Source organism: Galeopterus variegatus, unplaced genomic scaffold (genome assembly GCF_000696425.1).
Source record: "Galeopterus variegatus unplaced genomic scaffold, G_variegatus-3.0.2 Scaffold2926, whole genome shotgun sequence".
Classification (NCBI taxonomy): domain Eukaryota; kingdom Metazoa; phylum Chordata; class Mammalia; order Dermoptera; family Cynocephalidae; genus Galeopterus; species Galeopterus variegatus.
The window spans coordinates 54532-80347 of record NW_007729037.1 but is presented as its reverse complement, the minus strand read 5'-3'; the positions used below and the strand labels follow the sequence as shown (position 1 = coordinate 80347).

The window sequence follows — 25816 nt, the reverse complement described above, 5'->3', positions numbered from 1 at the left end:
AAAGTCAAGAAGGATCTGGGAAAGACAAAGATAGGAATAAAAGATAGAAGAGGCTAGATAGATAGATAAGTCAAGAAAGGATGACTCCCCATTTCCAACCTTAACAATCTTCGTATTTGTAGCAAAATCTGGATGTGGTGTGTTGCTTTTTCAACTTAATCATATTAAACCTTTTGTACTTTGTATTATAATTATCCTAATTGAAGAAGTTCTTTAATATAAAATAAATATGAATTAAGCTACAAAACTGATTAACATTTTTGAAATCATTAGGAAGACTTTGCTAGAGGCTGTCCTTGACTTTATATGACTAGGGGGAGGGATAATCATAAAAGATTAAAGATTTACAATAATGACAGTTAAAAAATAATAAAATAGTAACAAATTTTCTTTCAAAAAGGGACTTGTAATATTTGAGGCAAGGGAGGAAAGAAAACAAGTCATCAAACATGTAGATAAATTACTTATCATTTATTTAAATTTGTTTTTTTCTTCCTACTGTAGTATTGGCAGCCAAAATCATATGAACTCTAACAATGAGAGAGAAACAATTCAGTTCAGCAAAATTATACTGATTACAATGGATATGCAGTGATAGAGCTGGAGCAGAAACCTCCAGGGGTCCTGAGACAGCAGGCTGTGGGCTTTGGCCCCACCAACCAACCCCATCCCCCAACCCTAATCAGACCAGCTATGAGCCAGAAGCCCCCAGCATCCTGAGATGGGGGTCCAAGGGCCTCAGCAATCCCCCACCCAGACTGCCACCCAGACTGTCAGCAATGGAGCCAGCCATAGGTGAGCCCCATCCCCTTTTCCCCCTCCCCCAAAACAACATCTTAGAATGTACTCAATTAAAAAATAAACAAAACAGAAGGGAAATATTTAACTACGTTTTGTAGGAAGTGTCCCTTTTTGTTTGTGGAAATTATGGAGAGGTTTAAATAAACTAGACCGTGTTTTAAGGTATCTGTAAGGTGTTCACTTCTCTACTATTAAAGTGCTACCCTTCACAGAAACTAGCCCAGAGACAATATTGAGAATTATCCTCTCAATAATCACAATCTTCATAACAGCTGCCAAGACAAATGAAGGCACAGGATTTGGAAAAACACCAAGATTCTCCTTCCAGCTGTGCCTCCCTGACTTACCTGGATAATAAAAACTTGTTCTTCTTTACAAAGCACTTTGTAGCCTGACTATTCTATGTCTTTTCATATCTCTCCACCGGGATATCAACATAGTCACACACTGAAGGATTACAATACCCTTAAGAAGTGAACTACCAACCAGTGAGCACAGAAATAATTAAAATCATGGAAAAATTTGAAGCAATGATTTCCTGAAATCACACAAAAAAATAATTTCTGTTACTACCCACTTGAGTGTCATACTTTTATGTCTGACCTCCAGTTGCTGACCTCTTGTCTTAGGAATGTGATGAGCCTGAGCTCAGCCCAAGCTACAGTTCCAGGGGCTGAGATTAAGTGTGGGAATGGGGGAGGGGAAATAAGTTTGTGGCTGAAGAACAAGAAGGATTGATTCCCGGGCCCCAGATGAGAGTGCAGGAAGCCAGTAGGGTGGAAACATTAGGCCTAAATGGAGGGTGGAGACCTGACATCAAGAAAAGCCTCCGGAATGAAAAACAAGCAAGGTAGTCAAGGCAGGTTTGGGAGGAGAAGCACAGACAGGTCCACAGCACTGGAACCTTCCCTACTGTGCCACAGTTGAGCCAATGGGTGGGGTGGAAACCGTAAAGCTGAGCTCTTCTTACAGCCCTGAATATTCAATTGCCTCCTTAGATACGGAAGTTTTAGAAAACAAAGTAAGAAGAAAAGAATAGTTTCACAGAAAATAGTACTATGAAAGGAAATCTAATTTGCAAACAGAAAAGCAATTTGGATCTTTGGATGCTAAAAATAGATTAAGTCTCTGAATTAGTCCAAGTTGAATAAATCAAAACATTACCTTGCCTGAAAAAAATAATTTCTTCCACAGTTTATGGGCATCGAGATGGATTTATCATTTTGTTACATTCTGAGGAATCTTATACCTCTTCTGCCAGTGGAAATAATTCCTGTTATTGTTAGAGCCTGTTCAAGACATGATGATTCTATTAATCAAGATAGACTAGGTTATACCTTGGTAAAAAATTAACCCTGAGGTATCAGTTACTTAACAAAACAAAGGTTTATTTCTTGTTCACACTGCACATCTAAGGTGAGTCAACAGAATAGCAGTTCTGGTTCATATAATCAGGTAAGGGGATGCTAACAGGATCATCCATTTGGAATGTAGCTGGGAGACATGATAAGATTAGAGAAACACAGAGGTTTTTTATTGCCTCACCTTGACATTGACATGGCTGCCACGTATGGTTCAATGGGCAGAGCCCATCTGATGGTCCCACCTAAATGTAATGTGGGTTGTGAAGTATAATCTATCTTAACAGAGATAGAAAGGAGAATCGAGTATATATTTGTGAATACTAATAATGCTTACCACTTTTGATATTTTAAAATAATCAAGATAAGATTCTGGAACATCATCTAGAGGAAAGAGAGAAACATAAGAAAAAAAAACAGGGACATGGACATAATTTAGAACCCAGAAGACTCAAAAGTAATCTGAAATTAGGGCATTCCAGTTACTCCATAATGTGCAGTTGCTGCACATTTGAGATTTCTCTCAAAGGAAAAAAAAAAATATATATATATATATATATAGTGATTGGACTTATTAAATGTAGGATGTTTTAAACAAGATAGAATAGAATTCTGCTTTCTAGAAATTAGTGAGACTAGAAGTAACAGAGAAAGTGACATCTAGATGCAGCACACAATTCAGGTCACATGTCCACATGCCTAAGAGAGAATTAAACCTCACTGCTAGTACAGAGCACAAGAAGCTGAAGAAATGAGCCTTCATGACCAGCTAAGGAATGCAACAAACCAAATAAATGAAAGAGGAAAAGGTAGAAATTCCAAAGGGCAAAAGTGGATAGTTTTTAAGTCGTCAAAAGACTTCTTGAGGCTCAGAGAAGGGATATTTGATGGTCATTCTCTTCAAGTTGCCAGAAAAAAAAGAAAAAAAAAAAAAACGAAAAAAGATCCAAAGGGGCCAAGAGTAATTCTGGTACAACAGTAATAAGCTCAAGATTCAAAGAAAAAGACATAGAAGACACAGAGAAAATCAGGAAGCCTAATCTGAAAAGGACTAGCAATCCCATTGGATCAATGGTAATGTGGGAGTTTACAATCTCGAGGTTGGTTGTAGCAGAATTTGAATGGATTTGGCAGGTCTCACCGTCAGACTGAGAAAAAGCGAATGAGTCAGGATGAGCGAATGATTCTTAAACTTAGCTCCATTTGCATTTTAATGTAGACCAGAAAACCTATTACTAGTATTAGTATTACTTTTCAAAGTTTTTAAAACTAGATTTTAATCTAGATTTTCATCATCTTTATTATCTAGAACCTAAAAAAATATTTTCTATTTCCTTGTATGTTTTCAATTAAATCCTTAACAACCCCAAATCAGACTCTTTCTTCCAGAACATGGAGCTGTGTGGGTGCTGAAATCCCAAGCTGAGTTGCAGGCAGTGGCAAGCAGAAATGAGAGGAAATGATTAAGGTGTTTTAGTCCCATGGAACCATGCAAAAAGAAGATAAAGGGGTCAGTCTAGGATGTAGATAGAGCCCAGTGGAAGGCTTTGCCTTCCTTAAAATGATCTACTCAAAATAGTCGGCAAAGGCAATTGTTACTGGGATTTCCATTTCTTCACATAAAATTATCCATACTTTCTCCAAGCCATGGTGAGATTCTCAGGTGGCAAACGCAGGTCCAGGACAGGGTCTACTCCCATCGTGAACTTTAGTGTCCAGTACAGACATTCCAAGTATATTTTTCTATTTCAGTATCCATACCACTAGTGAAAATATTAACTGCCCAAGAAGTATCCTCTACTCAATGCCATTTGTTGTGTCTCCCCAGGTTGACACTGAACCATTGGTAATGTTTGTCAAAATGTGACACTTCAGCCAGCTGTCTTTTCTCACAGCACATGTATGCGCAGTTGTTGGCAAGGAATTAAGACTGTAACCGCAGTGACATTAAGAATTAGTCTTGACAGTAAGAGAAATGTGTGGTTTAGCTTTCTCCAAGTTGGGATGCCTTTCTTTTTTAGAAAGGATGATTTCAGTTAATGAAATTCAATTTGAAAAGAGCTGAGGATAAAGAAATGTAGAGGACATCTTGCATGACAAAAAGATAGGAGAACATTCAGGATTGTTGGTCACTGCTGTTCAATCAAAATGCACACAATTGCAAGAAAGTTCTCAATGATTAACATAAGATTAGGTGATAGAAAAAATAATGTTTGGTAAAGTAAAAAGTCAGATCAGCTTTTTGTCAGGGTTGAAAAGAATATCTAACAGACACAATCACTTCACTATGTAGCTGTTTTTCTAGAAAAAAGAATGTTAAGACAGAAGGAGGCAGATACCTTCTTTACAATCATAGTGAAATTATGCTTAAAATGATTATTGGGATTTTCTACATAGAATGTTTTATTTTTCCAGCTTCCTAGAAATATGGTTCTGTGATTGGAACAGATGTGCTGTTTAGCTCTTTCCCCTTGACCTTTTCACAAGTCCTGTTGTTCCAATCAGGTAGTGAACAGCTGTTAAAATAAATCTTCTGTTGCAGATCTGGAGGAAGATGAGCCCTCACTTAGACTCTGCAGCTTCTAACTTCATTCCTGGCATCATGGTTTAGGTCAGAGATTACAAACTCAGTAATCTAGAGAATACAATAAACACACCCTGACAATGTTGAAAAAAGCCAATCAAACTCTCTTTTTTTATATAAGAGGTGGGAGACCCAAGAGGAGGGTGCTGTGGTTAGATGCTGCAATGAGCACATTAAAATTTCAGTATCTCTGGGGTAAGCAGATTTGGTATTTTGAGATTGATACCTAACTTTTCTGCCCCAAGTAAGACTTATCCGTAGCTCCCATTATTTTATTATGTTTTTGGTGATCTGCACAATCCTGACAAAATGAAGAAAGAAGTCCAGGGTGAGGAAAGACATAAGCCCCTGGTTTTCAGGGCCAAGTCTCTATAGGCAGCTGTTTGACCCCACAAAGCCTGCTGAGATTCCCAGCAGGTGCGCTGCAGAGAGGAGCCCAGGCTTGCACCCGTGCCCAGGCACTTCCACCCTGGACTCACTCTGGCACGAAACAGACCAAAAGAGCAGGTCAGGACTGTACTCACTCGGTCTGATAAAGCATCCTCTCCAGAGACCGATGTGTCTACAGACCTGGGGTATGTCCACCCTATGAAGTATACTTGATGATCCCCCAGGGGTTAGAAAATGATAATGGTGTTTATGCTTATAGTTCATCTCATTATTTTTAATTGATATTTTATGTGTGTTTTAAAAATGTACTTAATACACTAGAACACCAGATTGCATATAAAATAATAAATAAATATGCATATATGGAGGAATGTTTAGGGTTTTTTTTATTGATAGGGGCACATACAATAAAAAAGAGTCGAAGTTCACCATTCTAGATTATTGTCTTCTCGTCTCCCTGCCAAATAAGAAGGCACAGTGAATTGAGAAGATGTTACTGTCATAATAACCCTCTAAAAGTCACTCAGGGCAAACCTGTTGACTTAGGATAGTCAAGTTTACTGTAGGTTCAAGGGAAGGAAAAAGGAGGGAGGAGAAAAATGGAAAATAAAAGTCTATTTCTTCAGATGACATCTTTCTTCAATAATAAACCTTTAGACAAAAGACCCAGACTGCCCACCTTCATCATCCTCGTACCCCACTTACTTTGGTGGGAACCACAGTAACTCTGATAATAATCTGTTAGATCCAAGGAACAAAATCCAGAGCAGAGTGTGCCATCTGGAAAGGGTGTCCATAATGAGTTGAAAATGCCAAGAGAACTCAGGAAAATGCAGCTACACAGTGTGGTCATCAGTAGTTTGCCTGAAAGGTAAAAAGACTGTGAGCAGGTGAGCAGGGACTACTGACCTCATAACTGAAAACCAAGAGATCAAGTTCAAGACCACAGGTTGTACACAGGGGACCCCCGGGCCAAGTCCAGCCTGCAGACATGGTTTGTTTGGCCACAGGTCTTTTATAAAATTTTGAATTTGTTGTACACTTTCAAAGTTTGAGTGATTCCATACTGGAAATACCCACACTGACGGCTTCTCTTGATAAGTGAGAGATCTGAAAATACTGGGCCCACATTCCTGAACAGCCACTGTGGGCTGGAGAGGATTGTGCTCCTCATGGAGAAAGGGCAGAGCCTCCCCACACATCTATCCTTGTTTCCACTGTTCTCCATTCACAGATGCAGCAGCAAAACAGAAAGCTGAGAGAAGCCAGGGAGGCAAACAGGGAACCCTGAATAATCAGCCCACTGTGACATCTCCTGCCCCTGCCCCCACTGCTATCACATGCCAGGCACTGTTCTAGGAAACAGTCACAGGAAGAATCTAAAGCAGGCTGAAAAGATGAGGTGCCTGTCTCATTCAGCTTACATTCTAGTCGAGAAAATCAGACAATAAATACATATCAATAAAAATAATATCAAATGTTTTTTGAATGCTATTGTAGGCCAGTTGCTGTTTTTTCTTTTATATGGTTTGTGTTCTTTTACAGATGAATTCCCACAGAAAGAAATTAAATCCTATTTTACAAATAGGAAATTGAGTCGTAGAGATAAGAACTTGGGTAAAGTCACCCAGCTAATATGTGGTGGAGTAATAATGGGTCCCAACAGTCTGGCTTCAGTGACAAGGCGTTTAACCCCTGTGCCACACTGTTAACTACTAAGCAAGGTTTAAAATAGGCTTTAACGTACTGAACAGCTACTTCAGATTTGGAAGTCAAGAAAAGCCTTTTTCGGGAGGTGGCATTTAAGCTGAGATCTGAAGGGCACAACTATGCAAAAACCAGGGAAAAGCATAGTAGGCAAAGGGAACAGCTAGTGCAAAGGACTAAAGTTGGAAAGAGCTAGGCTTCTTGAAGACCTGAAATGAGGTGACCAGCATGGCTATAGCTTGATAGGAGAGCAAGAAGGAGAGAATTACAAAGATGAAGTTGAAGAGGAAAGCACAGGCCACATTCTGTCTGGGCTTTTTATATCTGGGTTGAGAGTTTAGATTTTGTTTCATTTGGGAGCCACTAGAGGGTAATAGATTGAGGGGTGCCATAATCTGATTTGCATTTCAAAAACATTTACCAAACCTCACCTTTACCTGGACTCTTTATAAACTTACCTTAATGTACGTCTCTAGCTTCTATGGAAACAAAACCCTGATTTGTTGTAGCAGTTGCCAATTTCTGTGGTATAAATATTTCCATGATGGCTTATTTCGAGCTATCAATATTTTAACAACCAGCTTGCAAAATTTCTGAATATTTAACAATCTGCTCTTTAAAGTCCATTTCAGCAGGTTTTAACCCAAGTGTTTTGACATCTGAAATTCACCAGACCCCTACATGGCAGGCTTTTCTATATCCTGTTCTCTTTGCCTGTAAAACCAAACTTTTCTACAGCTGTGGTTAAGAGCAGAACCTTCAGCTTCATATGGACTTGGATTCAAATCCCAGCTTTGTAAATCAGCTACACAGTCTTAGGAAAAGTTCTGAACTTCTCTAAACCTTTGTTATCCTACTTATAATATGGGGGTGGTAACAGTCCCTACCTCAGGGTGTTCTTACAAGAATCAAGTGAAATAATATAACAAAAATCATTCAGCACAGTACTTGGAATTTTATTTTATGTACTTCAGAAGAATTTGACTGTATTTATCTACTCATTCTCCATAGCCCCTACTAGGAGCTGGGGAAAGCTATGAAGTTTTTGATGTTTTGATTCTGACATCCTACCTTTTGACAGAGTTAGGACTTCTGCCTAGTTCTCCTCATCTCTAATATCCACATTTTCCAGGATTCACACAAGAATCTTTTTCTTTCATGTGGTAAGGGAATTACTAAATAATATAAGATATATCTTATATATAAGAACAAATATTGGCTTAAGGTATTAGCATGTATTTTATAATAGAGTTTGTTGTTGAAAAGAAAGAATTTAATCTTTAATAAACTTTTTTTGGCACAAGAATGTCAAACGTTTTTTGTTGATATAGATTATATAATATAAATTTTATAAGTGTAAAAAAAAAATGCTCCCAAAGAGTCAAAGGAAAGTCCAGGAACAAAACAACAAAAATTACTTTTGTTTGGGTACAGTACTCTGGTAACTTTTCCCCTTTGCACAGAAAAGGATGTCTCAGAAGACAGCCATGCTGACTTTCACAGAACATGTCTGATTTTTGCAGAGGCAACCCCAGGCCTTTCTTTCAGATGTCTATCTCCCAGGTTCCTTTGAATCCAGTGTCTGATGCTGCAGATGGAGGCTGTCTAGCTTCTGCAAATCTTCTGTAAGACCATTTCCAAGATCCTCGTGGTTTCTCAGAAATTCCTTCACCACTTTCAGTCGATTTGAGAGCTCTTCAGCCAACAGGTCTTGTTCTCCCACTTGAAGATACATCTCTTGAAGTTTTTCCTTCAGTCAAGCCATTTCTGTTTCATCGACTTGGCTCTCGCTCAGGTAAGTTCCCACTTCACCATCTCACTGATCTTCCTCTGGGATGTAAATGGCCCAGTCAGATGTTAACAGCTGTTCTATTCTGGAGTAGAATATCACAATCTCTGGGATACTTTTTAATTCATTCAGAAAATTTTGGATCTTTATTTGAAAATATCGAAGCCATGTAAAAGATACTTTCATCTCTGAGGAGTGCGTGATCTCATTACTACACTGAATTACCTTTGTGACTTTCTTCTTCTCAACCACGAAGTGATCCCAGGAGTTGATGAGACTTGAAAGAGCAACTGTATCTCACTCCTTAGGTACACTTTTGTCAGCAAGTCCTCAGAGCATGAAGGCCTTGGCCACCTCCGAGGCCTTGGCCACCTCCACCTCAGCCAGTTTTTGTACTTGGCATAGCTGAGGTGCGCGGCCAGCTTGGACAGCTTGGACAGCACTGTGTCCCATTTGGGCCCAGGAGGCCACCAAGACATTGATACACTTGTAGTGAAAGTTTCTTGACATTGATTTTATCTTGATATTCATAGACATGTCATCTTAGTATTTAGTTATATTAACACCAAAAACAGCTTTATTCATTGACTATTAAAGTTGTAGTTTCTAGGGACAGCTCTATTCTACCTTTGTGACCTTGCTTAAATTCCAAACTCTCTGAGACTTACTATATTAGAATGAATTCAGCATCTTTACCTGCTCTAAAATTCAATGATTCTGTATTTTAAAATATTTATAAACGCTACAAGCATCTCCAATGCCAACAGACAAAATACATTTGACACCATTCTTGTGATATTAACATAAAGAAACTTAGGCCTCTGTAGCAAATCAAAGCTGAGTACTGAGGCAAATATGAATAATTCAGAAACAAAATAAAATAAAATAAAGGAAAACAAGAACTTGCAATTCTAAATGTATCAGAATTCACTTAATTTATAGTCTTACTCAGAAATCACTAGCACTGCAGTATGTTCTGTATTTATGTTTAAGAAATCATCAAAGTTGCATTTTTCTTTAAATTCTGGTTGTTTTTCAGAGATCCCATATCAAAATCTTTCTTAGAGGAATATTTTAGGTCAATATTGAGTCAAATATGTATAAAGGCACCCCAGGAGCATGTGTTACTTTCCTAGTGAAATTTTAAAAGAAATTTAAGAATACTAGAAATAAAAATGGCATCCATCAGATTAGATGACTCTGTTGCCATCTATTAATTCTTTAAATGTATTATGCTCTAATCAATACATTTATGGGTCCAAAACCTTAGAAGAGTGCCCCCTAAAATATGTATCCAAAGTACCCCAATTTTTTAAACTCAGATATTGACGTTGGTATGTTTTAAATTATTTTAATGTACTGCCAACACATTTAAGGCAGCTGTTTTTTAGTTCCTGAAAGCTAATATGCAGACTGTTATGTACCTTGTGCAGTGAGACCAATGAGGCCAGAGCTATTTGAACTGTTAACGTGGTTGTATATCACTCACTCTTCAGCAATGCAGAGCCTGAGTCCAGAAGGAGATTGTGGTTTACTATTAAGCGTTTTATATCAGCTGGTGAATAGTCACCACAACCAAGATCAAAGGAATTTTATCCTTACACATATTTCAGGTGACAGTAAGTAAAAAGCCCAACATCGAATGTTAGCTCTGATTCCTAATTCAGGGATAAGTTAGAGAATATCTTTTCTGGCATGTTTCACAGCTCTGATGATAACAAATTTGCATTATGGGACATGTGCAATTTAAATTATCAATAAAATTTTTCTTGATTATGTCTTGCACATCTATGATTAGTTTAGGAACAAGTGCTATCAAAATTGAAAGGGAATGTTTAGAAAGTTAGGAACGTAAAATCTTTCATGCTGAAAAATATGTGCCCATAAAACAGGGACAAATGATTTAATAATTCCCTCACCCATATTCTTTCACTTACACTAGTTCTTTTATCCTGTAAATTTCTATAAAATGAAGATTATGTTTTAGATTCTCTGGAACTTCCAATATCTCCCAGGACAGCATCTTTTCATTCTCAACTGAATCTGAATCTGATGATGAGTTTAGAGTTAGTTCTTCAGTTAAGCACTAGTCTTATCTTAGGTGTGCAGCAATTAGGATGTCTCTGACTCTTTTGAAGAAATCCAAGTGCATGAGTGCATCTGCAACATATCCTCACCTGGATTCCTGAAAAGTAAAATCTTCCTTAAAAAAAATTAAAAAATATAAAATTTAAAAATAAACCTTTTTTTGCACAGTGTTACCTTGATGCTCTGTTCACCAGCCAAAAGAGTTAAATGGTTAAATGATTCACGTTTCTGGAATAAACTCTGCTAAATATGGCTGGTTGCTTTTCTATCCAGAAAAATTTACAGAAGCCAAAAAAGACTGCCCTTATATATCCAGGCACTTGTCCAGAAGAGAGTGAGAAAATGCCACCCATTCCATTGAAATGCTCAACTTGGCCCTGGGGTGGCACTGAACCCTAGGCGGATTTAGCACTGAGACCATAAATATCCACCACAAGCCTTTGAACAGGCCTCAGCTGTACCTGTCACTACAGATGAACCGGAAAGCCCACATGACCAAGGTCTTCTGGTGTTTGACATTCTCTCCTCAGTCTCTACTGGAGAGGTGGCCGCAGTGTGACTCAGCTGTGAGCCATGGCCAGGCCTTCCTCAGTCCTAAGGGAAGAATGGAGGAGAGAGAACTGAATGTTTGCTAACACAACTGCCATCTGCCACCGTTAAGTCTTGTGGTGACAGAGTGCACGTTAATGCCAGATTGACTGAGAACACCCACCATCTGTTCATTGCCCTGAAATAAAATTAACTAGGTCATCTGGGTTTGGAAGCCTATCTGGAATTGTTGACATCTATTCCCAACCTTGAGAATGGAAATTTTTCCCCGTCTTACATCATTCAAATTACCAGAGTAATATTTTCACTCTAAGCCTTCTAGTGGAGAAAGTACAGTGAACAGATAATATATTGATAACAATGTATTATATGCTAACAATGAATAAAGGATTTTCTAGCTCTTACATTATTATAATTGCAAAAATTAATATTAGAAATTGCTATCCAACTGAATCATTTTACAGGGGAAAATGTATAATAAATTTAATTTCAAGAAGAATGTGCAAAATCTATGTGGACTTCAGACTTTGTTGACCAGCTAATGAGATGTAAATTTCTTGATTTCCAGGCACTCAAACTGAAAAGGGGCAATAAAGAGCTATAAGACATTTTACTCCTGCTTAACTACTTAAAAGGAGTTAGTACTGTGGCAACTCAATTTTAGATATAACTGAAGGATTGGTTAAAAAAAAAAAAATTCTCCCATGAGAATGGCAGAGAAAAGCTTTAATTCAATTTCTGCACAGAAAACCTGCCATTATCTCCTTACTCAGTATCTCTCATCTTCCAATCAAGTCCTCTTATCTTTAGATTCTCAAATCTCTCAGTCTAGTATTGGTCTAATAGTGAATTTCCGCATAGATAACACAGAAGTAAAAGAAAGGAAATAGAATAAATAATTATTTTCAGTTCTTTATATTAGCCCTGACTGAAATATAGTTCTCTTAAAGAATGCTCTTTAAAAGATTCTATTTCCAACAGTCAATTAAAATTAACTTACAGGAGAAATTACTGCTTTTAAGAGCTTATGGACATCAATAACAGGAAATAACACAGTTCATTTAGACAACCTGTGATGTACTGACTTGAAATAAATCCAGTAGAGCTATCCTTAGGTCCCAAGAGATACAAGTTTTAAAATGACCTTTTGTGAGCTAGGTTATTGACCAGACTCTGTTATTAGCAATATCAAGGAACAGAAATTTCTCTAGTCTCTTATACATATGCCTTAAATTTTTAGGAAATTGAACAGAATATTTTCAACGAATTATCAGGCATATAATGAATGACCTCCATAAATGCAGCATTAAATTTATAGTTCTGGAAAAGGCAAAATATGCGGTAAGTTAAATTTATAGTTCTGGAAAACTATAGTTAAATTATAGTTAAATTTCTAGTTAGAAAAAGGGGATATCTAGTTAGTAAAAGGAGGTACAATGACTATGTATAAAAATATGACAAAAATACCAAATTATATGAAATGTGCCAAAGAAAAGTCTCCCTAACTCTGCAATCTAAAGTAGCCACCACTATTCTCTCACAGAGTACATTATGCTTTTTCTTCACAACTTTAATCGCTATCTATATACTATTTATTTCTAGGTTCCCTTAATACCTGTGTCTCTATTGCACCTCCATTCCTAAGAGCTCCATGAAGACAAATACTACATATGATTTTATTCTTTGCTTTATCCTCAGTGTCTAAAACAGCATCTCAAATATAGTGAGTGTTCATTAAATATTTGTTAAATTAATTTTTGAAATACAGCATATAAATGATCTAGTAGGATATAATGAAAAATAAACATCATACTTTTTACTTCACTGATTTATTTCACAGTGTTACAGAGCACACACTATGTCAACATTGTCATAAAAGACATGAATATATTAGTGAATAAAATGCACATAACTACTGACCATGGATCTGACAGGGGAAGAGACCATTATTACATAATCAAACCATAAAAATATATGGTTATAGGTAAGCATATATCTGCAAAGTATATTAGTACTAGGGAGGAAAAGTAATAGAGATTTGACTTACTCCTAGGAGTCAGGAAATGGAGAAGAAATGCATGCATGTAAATAAGCAAGAAAATCATAATTTTAGAAATCAGAGAGATCATTGAAGCCAGATGGAAGAAACAAAACACGTTTCATAGAAGTTTCATAGAAAAGTCAAGCTAGTGCTGAATTTTAATTCCTCCTTTCCTTCGAGGCACATTTATGTTTAGAGGCATCTAATGGTGCTTGCAGTAAACATGTAAACTACCTTTGAATGTTGCACTTCTCAGGATACTTTGTTTTCAGATCACTTGAGCATTAGGTTTCCATTCTAAAATTTTACTTGTTTTTTTTTTTTTCAATTTGTTACTTTTCAAATTAAACAGTGTGCTATCTTCATTTTCGCAACAAGTCAATATATCACAAAGTATTATACTTCGGTTGCTTAAGAAACGTGAGCATTAGGTTTCCATTCTAAAATTTTACTTGTTTTTTTTTTTTCAATTTGTTACTTTTCAAATTAAACAGTGTGCCATCTTCATTTTCGCAACAAGTCAATATATCACAAAGTATTATACTTCGGTTGCTTAAGAAACATCTAGAATCCAAATTTCTTCTTAAAGAAATTAATTTCACTATCTTAAGAAAATACCAGAAGTAAAAACAACAAAATAACCTGAGGGAAGATAAGTCCAGTTAATCAAACCAAAGTTTTTCCAAATAAACTGCTTTTAAAAGCTTTCCAGAAAAGAATATCACTCTAAAAAATGCATCATATAGATATGACTGATGGCAGAACTATTATTCCGTGAAGTACATGTTTCTTTAATATAGATTCACTAAATATTTGAAAAAGAGGGTTAAATTGGGAAATATTTTCATCTAAGAGCTACTAATTTATAGAGTTGCTATTATAATTTTAAAAGGCAGCTGTCATAAATTACAGCAAAAAAAAAAGATATGTTTATTTGGAAGCCAGGCCCACACCCTATCAAAGCCAATAAAATTGGGCAATGACCATGAACTCAGTTTCAAAGCTGAGATTCTGAGTGCTTATATTACGGCAGTTATAATTTCCTGAATAAGACTTTATGCTGGATCCAGAATTCAGTCTCCCTGACCTCCAGCCAAGAAAGGAAGTAGCGTGGGTGACCAAGTTTAATACTTGCTCTGGGGATTTCTCTCCAGCCAAAGCTAAAAAGAGCCTATAATTGGGTAGCCAGGCCTGTCCTTAGCACGTTCTGTATTTAGATGGCTTACCTAAGCCCATTAGACAGCAATATGACTCCGCCCTATGCCCCTACAGACTTCCCAAAGAAAAACCACTGGGGGCGCGTGTTGGCAGTGGAGCCAGAGGATGAGGAGGGGAGGAGAGGGAGGAAGGAGTCCCCATCTATGCCTGCGGGCTTTAAAACTGCAGCTCTCCTGTCTACTGGTTGTTTACTTTTAGTTAAATTACATCCCCAATCTGAGCCTCCGGTTCTCTAGTTGCACAATGTGTATAGAGTAGTAACTACTTCAGACAGAAAACAATAAACGCTAGTTGTTGTTACTATTGCTATTATTATTACTTTTGATATGCCATATCTGGAAGAAGGAAAAGAGACAAAATGCCAAATTTTATGGGAGACTTCAAAGATGCCATTTCCTTCCACCATCTCTAAACCACCTATCTTCACCTCAATTAACACTCTCTAGTTTGGGTTCTTCAGGTAAAGGTTGAGCAACCTGCCCTAGGACTAATCTTCCAACAGGCATTCCCATAGAGGAACTGTTTCCAATCAGATAGTCACCAGGAATGCCCAGAACTATATGTTATTAATTTTGTTGTTGTTGTTAAAGCAATTCGAGTAGGTCACTTGGGGCAGGCACATTAAAAGAATCTTTTTAAGTCAAAACTTGCTCCCAGCTAGTTTTAATACATCTTTGTAAAGTGCTCTTGAAAGCTCCAACCAGGTAATCAAAGGAAAGATAAGTGAAGCTAAATATCTCATACCAAAAAGAATAACAAATAAATAAAAGTAAAATAAGGAGAGAAAAAATGAGTTCTTAACAGCACAGCTTGAAAACTGATTGTAGCATGACACAGGAAATAAAAAATAACCAAACATTGCCTTCGAAATAAAATTTTAGATATTGGACACCAAGTCATACACTTCTGAGAAATGGGGGAGTTTTATTATTTCCTGTGAAAGTGACAAGACACATAAATATATTTGCTTTTTCCGTATTAGTGTACTGTGCTTCCAAGGAAATTTTCTATAAAGACATGTTAAAGCTAAAAAGAAAATACTTGCTTTTTGGAAAAAAAAAAAAATGCATTTTAGCTGGCAAGTGAATAAATAACATTCCTCCAAAACACCCAAAAAAAAAAAAAACTATTTTTTACCTTAACAAAAAGAATGAAATACACAATGAGAAGGGATGAGGCAAGAGTTTAAATCTTATTCATTTTGAATTTGCCAGACAAAGAGAGGAAAGAAACAGCTTGAACTCTTAACACCAACTTTTCTGGTTTTCCTCTATCTTTTTGAAAAGACCTATTTTATAGCAGAATGTCTTTTCACTGCTATTCCAAATTGAATGTTTGTATAGAGAGAGATTCATTTTGGGATCTCAGGTATTGACCAAAGGAGACTAGATGCTTTCCCTAATCCTTCTTTACCTAGAACTTTCATCCTATAATCTTCTCTACTCCACAATACCATGTACATAGATGGTAGGAACAATCACTACTCTTATGTTACTCTAGAACTTCATGCACGTATTCATTTACTGAACTCAGTCTTATTAAGCATCTCCTATGTTACAGGAGCTACACATACTAAGTAGATAATGGTTGTAGTTTTGGAAATAGTAAGAAAATAGTGTAGTGATGATGATATATTTTGATTGAAATGCCAGCAGGATTTGCTAATGGATTTTATATGGTGACTAAAAGAGTTATCAAGAATGACTTTTAGGCATTTTGCATGGGGGGTAGTTTGCAGTCTCATTAATTCAGATTTAGAATACCAAAAAGGAATGGGTTTGAGTGCTTGGGAAATCGAAGTTCTGTCTTGGACCTGCTGAACTTGTCCTGGTAGGTAGGACTCTATGTCCAGTAGGCAGTTGGATTAATGACAGAGTTTATGGGAAGTTCTGGGCTAGAAAGGTAAATTTGGAAGTTTAAAACCCATGGGATGGGATAAAATCATCCAAGTAGAGAGTATACGAGTATACAAGGAGAAAAAAGGAGGATCCAGAACTGAGCCCTGGGACCTACAACATTAAGAGAAAATTAAAAGGAAAAAAAAAAAAGCAGCAAAGGAGAATAAGAAAGAGAAGATTGTGAAGTAAAAAATAACCAAGAAAGTGTTGTCCCAAAAATCAGTTGAACAAAGTGTATCAAGAAGGTTAACAGTCAAATGCTGACTGCTGTCAGGTAAACAAAGGAAAGGCACAGATTTGACCACTGGATTTGACATGAGGTAGTAGCTGGAGGATTTAAGGAAAGTGTTTTCGGTGGAGTAGTGCACACTTCTTAATCAAACTGCTTCATTATGGCCATCATATGGGTTAGATCACGAGTGCGCAGAATAGAGACCATGAGTCTTATTCATCACAGTATTCCTAGAGCATAGCCCTGTGTCTAACACATAACAGATCAAGAAATACTTTTCGAATGTTGAATATTGACCTTGATTGATGTCTTATTTTGTATTGTCCACCACAGAAGGTGTACCTCTAAAAGGCAGAAATGACACCTCTGTATTTGTCTTACACATTCCTAGAACATTTACACCTTCTACTAGATGCTTAATAAAATATTTGTAAAGGTGATGAAGGGGCCAGCCGGTGGCGCACTGCTACAGTGCGCCGCTTGGGAGTGCGGCGGTGCTCCCGCCGAGGGTTCGGATCCCACATACAGACCGTTCCCGCTCACTGGCTGAGCGAGGTGCAGGCGCAGCACCGAGGTTTGCGATCCCGTTGCCGGTCCCGGTCCGGTACGGGCGTGACACTGAGGGTTGCGATCCATCCGTTGCCGGACACAAAAAAAGAGACAAAAAGGAATAAAAAAAAAGAAAAAAAGGTGATGAAGAAATATGATGGTTTACTAGTAGTGAGTTCAGAAAAATATTAGCATTAAAAAAAAAAAAAAAGGTGATGAAGAAATATGATGGTTTACTAGTAGTGAGTTCAGAAAAATATTAGCATTTCTCTGAAGAATGGGCAGGAAAGCAGACTGATGGCGACTGGACATTTTAACAGGGGGCATGGATTCTTTGACGCTCTCCTCTCAAGAAGACGAGTCTAATTTCCCTCTTTTTACATATGGGTTGGTATTAGTTATTTGCTTCAAATGATAAATTTCAGGAGTATCACTTGACTTCCAAGACTAGTCATATAAGGTAATACGGCTTTTGCCTGGTGCTCTCTCTCACTCTCTCAAGACTCATGCCTTTGAGCTCTGATAAGTAATGGCTACCCTACAGCTGCCAGGTGCTTGACATGTGAGAGAGAAAGCCTGTGATATGAGTCCAGCCCCAGCTATTACCTGACTACAACTGTATGGGAGACTCTGAAGGAGAACCGCCTGGATGAGCCCAGTCAAATTCTAGAACTATCAATGACTATAATAATTGTTTTTCATGCCATTAAGGTTGAGTTGGTTTGTTACGCAGCAATTAGTAATAGAACAGACAACAGTGTATTTATTCTGATAGGAAATAATTAGGTTCAAGCAGCAAAAGATACTTACTGACTGGCCTAAAAAAAATTGATAGAAGAGATAGGATTAGAAGAGTTGTTTAAATGGCCCCTATTATTTTTTATTGAAAAAACAGATTCCTGGCCTAACCAGAAGACCCTGTAATACTTTAAGATAGGTCAACCTCAAAGGCTAATTCCAAGTTTGAGGACTGGTGCAAAAAGCATCTCAGACTAGAGTGAATAATCTTTCCTCTCATTCTGCTACCATAGCTAGCAAACAAGGAACACAAAAGGCAATTGGCAATAGAAAAAACACGAAGGTGTAGAAGTCCTTTTTCTCTCGCCTCTCTTTTCCTCCTGATGGTACACTTTAAATTCACTAATCTAAGCAGACTTCAGAAAGTAAGGAATGCACCAGATAGCAGGAACCCCCAACTGTGGACTTGCTACTTTTAATTCTCCCTTTGTCTGAGCAACACATAATGAAAGATATTTTAACATTTGACCATCTTCATTGTTATCCTAGTAAAGTTTCACTTAAGCTATATCATCTGGAACCAAGACTGAATTCCAGATTTATGGTTTCCTGTTTTACTACAGTTACATAATCTAACTATATAACACCTACAAATCACCTTATGTAAAAAAGTTACTCCTATGTTTCCCTCCCTGTACCATTGGGCTGATAGAGGGTCCAGTGAAGCCATCATGTCCACAATCATATCTTTATATGGTAGCCACCATGCTCATCCTAGACAAGGTCCCAGCACATGTATCAACTAGAACGTCACTCCACCTCTTTTTACAGGCCTTTAATCACACCTGCCCTTCTGAGCCATAAAGACCTCTCCCCGTGTGCATTCTCCCACAGGCCTTTTCCAGTTACATGGAATTCAAGTGGTTATCTCCTGAGATGACTTGCACATCCAAATGTTATTGTTCCATGCTTCCTAAATATCTTGAGTATACCAAACAATGACTTACTGCATGTTTTTGCTTTGCCTATTTTCTGTTATTTGATATATTTTAGATTATGAACTTCTTAACGGCAAGATCAAGGTCTGTTGAATTTCTCCTGAAAATGGAGTGATACAGCACCCTTTGAAAATAAGAATTTAGTAATAATTATTTGGGAATAATAATGCTCATTTGTCATTTCTAATTAAAAAATTTAATCATTATATTGAGGACTTCCTCAAACTGTTTTACAATCTTCCTTCCCTTCAATATTTAAATTTCACTAATTAATTTCAAGTCCATTAACTGTTAGTCTATATCTAAAGAGAGAGTCATTTCTACATGAGATAGAGTATATCTCTGTTAAACGGGTCCTCCTTTGCCTTTTTCCACAAAATAAAAGCAGCCATATAGCAATAAATAAAATTCCATAGAAAACCAAAAAAAAACAAGAAAAGAAAAGAAGAAGAAAGAAACTAACCAGCCTTACTTAGTGATTTAAAGGAGGGGACAAGAAAATCAAGGATAAAACAAGTTAAAGATCCTGTACAGGAACATACACATCCTACGTCATGCTGGCTATTGGGAAATGTCATCAATTAGGTTAAAAAAGAGTAATATGGGGGCTGGCCCGGTGGCGCACTGGAGAGTGCGCTGCTTGGGAGCACAGCGGCACTCCCACCGAGGGTTCAGATCCCATGTGGAGACCAGTTCCCACTCACTGGCTGAGCGCGGTGCGGGCGCAACACCGAGGGTTGCGATCCCATTACCGGTCAGTAAAAAAGACAAAAAGGAAAAAAAAAAAAAAGGTAATATGGGGAATCTATTTTACACTTTGTGTTGTTATTAAATCCACTGCTGCTTCACATTACTGGACTCAGCCACTAAGCCCAGTGGCCTTTATCAGGGGAACATCAGGGCTTTGGACAAAACTCTAGGCATGCTTGTTTGTATCCTAACGAATGGCCCGTTACACCACTTGGTGAACTGTAGCAGGCAAACAGAATTGTTTTCCACCAATTCTGTTTTCAGAAAAGAATCCTCTTTAATTCCCCTGTCCTGTGTGTTGCCAAAAATCTTAAAATACTGTTCATGGAGACTTTTTTGTTACCCGCCTTGGAGCCCAGATGTAGGAACCAAGCCAGTGCAGCTGGTGTAACTTGGCTGAGTCTCACAGATAATTCAGTGTTTGAACAGTCTCTTTTTTTATGTTGTTATTATTATGGAAATTTTTGTAGCGAATGCTTGTGGGTGTGCAGGTTGAGGCAGTAGAAGCCATATAGGCTAAAGTCTCCTATCACTCTGTCATGTAGGGGCTTCATCAAAAGGAGAAAATACCAAAAAAAAACAAATCACAGCTCCTCTTTCTTCAAATCCCATTCTCTGAAATGAAGAGACTGTCTTGTCAGGGGAGGGGAGGGTAAGGGGAAGATAATTCTTTTGCTTTATCTTTTTTTTTCAAGAGACTTCATGTCATGAATATAAACACATTATACCCAACAGAGAAATTTAAAAAGCAAGAGAATTTAAGAAGCAAAAAATGCTCATTCAAAAATTCCAAGACAAAACCCAGTGATGCTTAGGGCAATAAAAGCGATTTTATACTAGACTTTGCTTCTGCTAAATTCTGGCACCAAATTTACTACTTATAAAGCAATTTAATTTTATAGCTGACACTACATTATACTGATATGGCATGAATGTAATATTAATCTCTCTGACCTACATTCCAATTTTAATTCTTCCATGGAATATGATGATAATAATACTGGGAACTATTGGTAGAGGGCTTATGAATTGTGCTATGTCTGTTAGATGGATTAACTTATTTAATTCTCTCAATAAATGTATTAGGATGGTCCAATTACTATGCCTGTCCTACCAATGAGGTGTGTGCAACCTAAAGCATTTAAGTGATTTACCCAAGGACTCAAAGTTAGTATATGTAAGAGCTGAGATTTGAGTCTAAGCCTTTTACTTCCAGAGCCTGAATCAGAAAATCTACATGGTACCACCCTTTCGAGGAAGTGGTGGAATCGCTGCTAAAACACAAGGAACTGCACATATCCATGGTGTTGCACATACAAGTGTGTTTTGCTTTTGGACATTATCCATCAAGTATGTCACAATGGAAAAAAGCTTAAGAACTAACTATGCAGCTATTCTGTAAATTCCCTCCCTCTTCAATGAAAATTGCCTAGGCTCTTTCTCTGAAGACTAACTAGCTAATCTGATAAACAAATTTTAAAAAGTGGCATTAATGACTGGTAATTACTTGATAGGTATCCCTTCCCTGAGTCACGTATGTTTTATCAGAAGTCATCAGTGACTTAATCTTGAGGGCTGGGTAATGTGATGCTCTGGTATCAGGGCAAATGGCAGAGCAATTCTCAGTGGAGAGAGATTTCACTATCCTTCAAATATGCCTCTTTGTGTTAAGATCTGCTCCACCATTAGCCAACTATTGAGATACATCACCAAAACTTCCCTAAAATTGCTTATTTTATTTTGTTATTTTTAAGAGCCATTTATTTCTTTTTACTTTAACATTTAATTGTACATATTTGTGGGATACATGTGTTGTTTGAATACATGCATATATTGTACATTGATTCACTTAATATCAATAGAGGAGCTTTTTATCCCTTAGTCCACCACTTCAAATTCTCCACCTTTTTTATTCTCTATATATGTTTAAAAACTCAATCAGAGCATCAAATATAAAATAAGGTAGAGTATCCTACCTTTTTTGTTTCTAGAGTGATTTAAAACTTTCTCCTAATACTCTCTGAATTCTAACAACATGCTGTTTTTACAAATAAAATTGTGTCTAGCACTTAAAAAGCTATAAACTCCATATTTTAAAAAGCAGAATTCTAATTGTTCATAGAACTATATTGTTCATAGTAGCAAAAATCTCACACTGTACCAAATTTTCCACTCCATATATGGAAATGAAAAGTAAAGTTTATGAAGATAATATTGCCAAAGTGGAATAGCTTTCATGATTGAAAATAATAGTGAACTCTATCCTGAAGATCTTAAAGGTATTTAAAAATAACATTAGTAGATCTCTTCCTTAAATGAATTAGGTGTGGTCCCTTCAGAAGGAAATCTGCCTTTGAAACTTGTGACTGTAACTTGTACAAATAAACACAACATAAAAACCAGAATAGAAGAAGAGAAAAATTGGAAATTTTAGACAGAAAAAATGTAAAGCTGTCTTCCAAATATGTAACCTCTTCCAACATAGACTGTTTTGTGCACCACACTGTTATTGCAAAAGCCATTAATGTTATAGCCTGTCCTGGAATTTAAGTATCAGATAATAAACACATAAGTTGGAAATGAAAATAGTGATACAACATAATGAAATCATCATCATATGAACCTAAAACATTAGTGAACATATCATGAAATAATCATGATTTGCAACTGAAGCTTTCTCTCATTTCACAAAGGAGTTGGCAAAACTTGGCTCCAATAGCAGCAACAATTTTCAGGGGTACCTTGGGAAAACAACTGGAGCAAGTGATAGAGAAAGGGTAACAGCATTCGTTTAAATGCACGTGGAGTATCTTTGGATCATAATTAGAATCTCACATCTTTCTGGCTTGCATTCAATAACTTTGTACTTGTCTGATATAAAACATAAGTGGAAAAATTTTGCCCATGTTCATAAAAAGCAAATATCAAGTATTTGAACTCAAGCACTGTGTATTAGTGCAGGAATGTTTCAAAAATAGCCACTGAACCAATCCCATTACTGGGAGGACTGCTGCACTGTGTAATTATGTTAGACAGGTTTTTCAGATCTCTCCTCCTCTAAATTATCTGAATTTGAGTGAAAGCCAGAGGGCTATCTTCAAAATTAATGAAAAAAATAAATAAAGGTACTTTTCTGAGGTATCAGACCTTATATGTCATAAGCACAGGATTCTGGTAGGCTTAAAAAAATAATGCTAGAAAAAAAAAGATTGCTTGAAGGACATGTCTTCAAACATATAAGCTATCTATCATATATGAACAATGTCTAATGGATAAATAAACATTAGTAAATCAGAAGAAGCCTTTCTGTTGAAATTGATGTTCTCAACCTGAGCTTATTTATTTAACCAATGCCTAGTATCTCCAGCACATATTCATTCAATAAACATCTGTGGAATTACCATGTGGCGGGCACTAGGCAAGGCACTGGCAAAGCAAAAGAGCAAGACAGAGTCTCTTGTCCTTGAGATGGTTTGGTCTATGGGAAAGACCCATATAAACAACTTAATAGAATATGATGTCATAGATATTGTTCATCAGTATTTTTTAAAGTTGCTGAAGTAATAAACTATAATTGCTTATAATATAATCCTCAAAATTAATTGTTTATATATGCTGTTCTTACATCCCATGAGTTTTTAATGCATTAAATTTTAATGACCTTTAGGTAAAGAAAATATTTGATAAACTTTTTTCTGTTTCACATGTGTCCTTGGCTCTTAAGACGACTATCTCTGTTATAGAAACAAATTTTTAACACCTTAAAATACCATTCCCATTACCCTGCACTCCTTATATGTAGGTAGATACAGTAAGTTATAGAAAGGTATTAACATGATATATGGGAAGCAGAGAGAAATGAAAAGGGAATATCCATGAATGTCACAAACAAATAAACACGCAGTTCATCTCTTAGGTTATATGTTGAGAATCAAAAAGAGACATTTACAACATCATGCAAAATCACATTTATGAAAGAAATTTACATTTCACAAATGAAAATATAGTATGTTTCAGGGTCTATGTTTCAAATACAGTTTTAATTTCTCTGTCTAGATACATCACTACAGATTAAAAATATATTCTTTTTAATTGCACTGTCCTTTCTCCATATGTCTACAATTTATTATTCTAGCCATAACATTGCAAAGACTTCTTAATCCTATATTACAAGTACTTTGGGTATGTTGGAATATATTTACTTTTTATGTTTTAATTTTCCTCAGGGTTCTTCTTTCCCCCATACCTATTTCATAAATTAAGCTTTTTCTATAAAAAATGTGTTATATTCACTTTAGACAAAGATGAGAAAACAAACAATTCCTACATATTTTTCATGTTTTAGGCCATATAAAGAAATACATCACTGTCCATTCATAATGGTAATAGTTATTTACTGAACCCTTACTCCACATGCTTCTTCAAAAGTCTGATGTTTCCTTCCTTTGAAGGAAAGCTCAATGTATGTAATTTTGTGTTTGTATCTGTCCCTTTATTACTCTATTCCTGGGAAAGGGGAGTCACTTTTGAGTCTCCAAACTTGGGAGGAATAACTGACATACCCAGATCCACCGTCTTTCTCTGAGTCATAAGCTCCAGGCAGAGAGACATGATGCCCTGCTGAGACCATTTGACTACAGTAGTGCAGCCTGAATCTGGAAGGATAAATCTGCCTCATTCTGGAGTTTGGTTAAGGAGTGTATTTGGCTTTCACATAAGCCCTGCAGCCTAGTCTCTTTAATTAGTATAGGTGCTATTTTGACCTCTATGTGTATTCCTTTTTTATTTATTTGATTTTCTCATCCATGACACCAAAGGTAAGGTTGGTAAGCACAATGCTAAATAGTACCCCTCTTTCCTGGCCAGGTTCAAAGCAGATTAAAAGTCCCATGCCAGATACTGAGCCAAAAGTGTTCTAAAGATGATCTCTATTTATTTCTTCACAATAACACTCTAAGGCTGGTCCAATATTTATTCCCATTTTGGGGAGGAGGAAACTCGAGTTTGACAGGTTAACACATGCCCAAAGTTGCAGTGACAGATTTGGGCTTTAAATACAGATTCAATTCTAGGATGATAAATCTTAACTACTATGCTCTATGGCTATATAGAAATTTTCTCTAGAATAAAATTAGCCGAAACTATAGGCAGAACCAAGGAATAAATACACTCCTGTTCATCTTGGCCCAGGCTTCACAAAATAATAGATGGCATTATTAAAGAGGCCCTCACCATGAGGAAATAGGGATTTCAAGAAGAATGACTGACAACTACTTTGATTATAAGAGTTAACAATTTGTCCTACTTCTGGGTCAAAAGTCAGAAATCTGGCTGCTTTTACTAGATTTAAAATAAGCAGGTTTAAAATGTCACCTATTTTGTAAGCCCTAAAGCACAACAGAGGTGGACGGCAGAAATAAAATTATATGCAACACACTTCAGTCAGGTGAGTGATGTTGCGTCATCTGAGTCCTTTTGACTATTTCTTTTTTACAAAATGTATTCTAATCAATTAAGGAGATCTGGCTTCAAACTAGGGTGCCCTAGTGCTCTCACTGTACAGTTCTCTGCTAAAATACTGAAATACTAGAATGGCTGCTTTACCCTAAGCAAACAAAAATATGTTTGGCAAAGAATAATGAATTTTAACTACTTCAGTTCTCAAAATAGTCTGATGTTATATTTTACATCTTTCCTTTCCTTTCTACCTGCTTATTTGATTTATAATATCTAGAATGTTAATTCCTAAATTAACGATCTCTTATTGGAAAGAGAAAACTAAAACTTCTTCCCCTTATACCACCATCTTTTCTTGTTTATTTCTCAATAACTTTGTTGCCACCTTAAGTAAGAACAGATAGATAGATGAAAAGACAAGAAAAGTCCCTTTGATGCTGATAGAGTCTTGGTTTACCCAAAAGCAATCTCTAAATTGTTTGCTTCGGTTTGGTTTTTTTGTGGGGTTTTTTGATAGATTTTCTATACTGATAACACTAACATTGCAAACCTTAGAAGTAAGGAAGAACCAAGTTGGAAGAGATGAAAAAGAATCTGTGTCTGTGTGATTAGCTTTAGGAAATAATACATAGTTAAAAATGTTTAAAATAGTCACCAGGAAACTGG

The 25816-nt window shown here is 36.6% G+C and overlaps 1 pseudogene; it reads right to left on the bottom strand.

Annotated features, from left to right (window-relative positions):
* Positions 1 to 8317: 8317 nt before the first annotated feature.
* On the bottom strand, positions 8318 to 9000 carry LOC103599371 (annotated as a pseudogene).
* Between the last annotated feature and the right edge of the window lie 16816 nt (positions 9001 to 25816).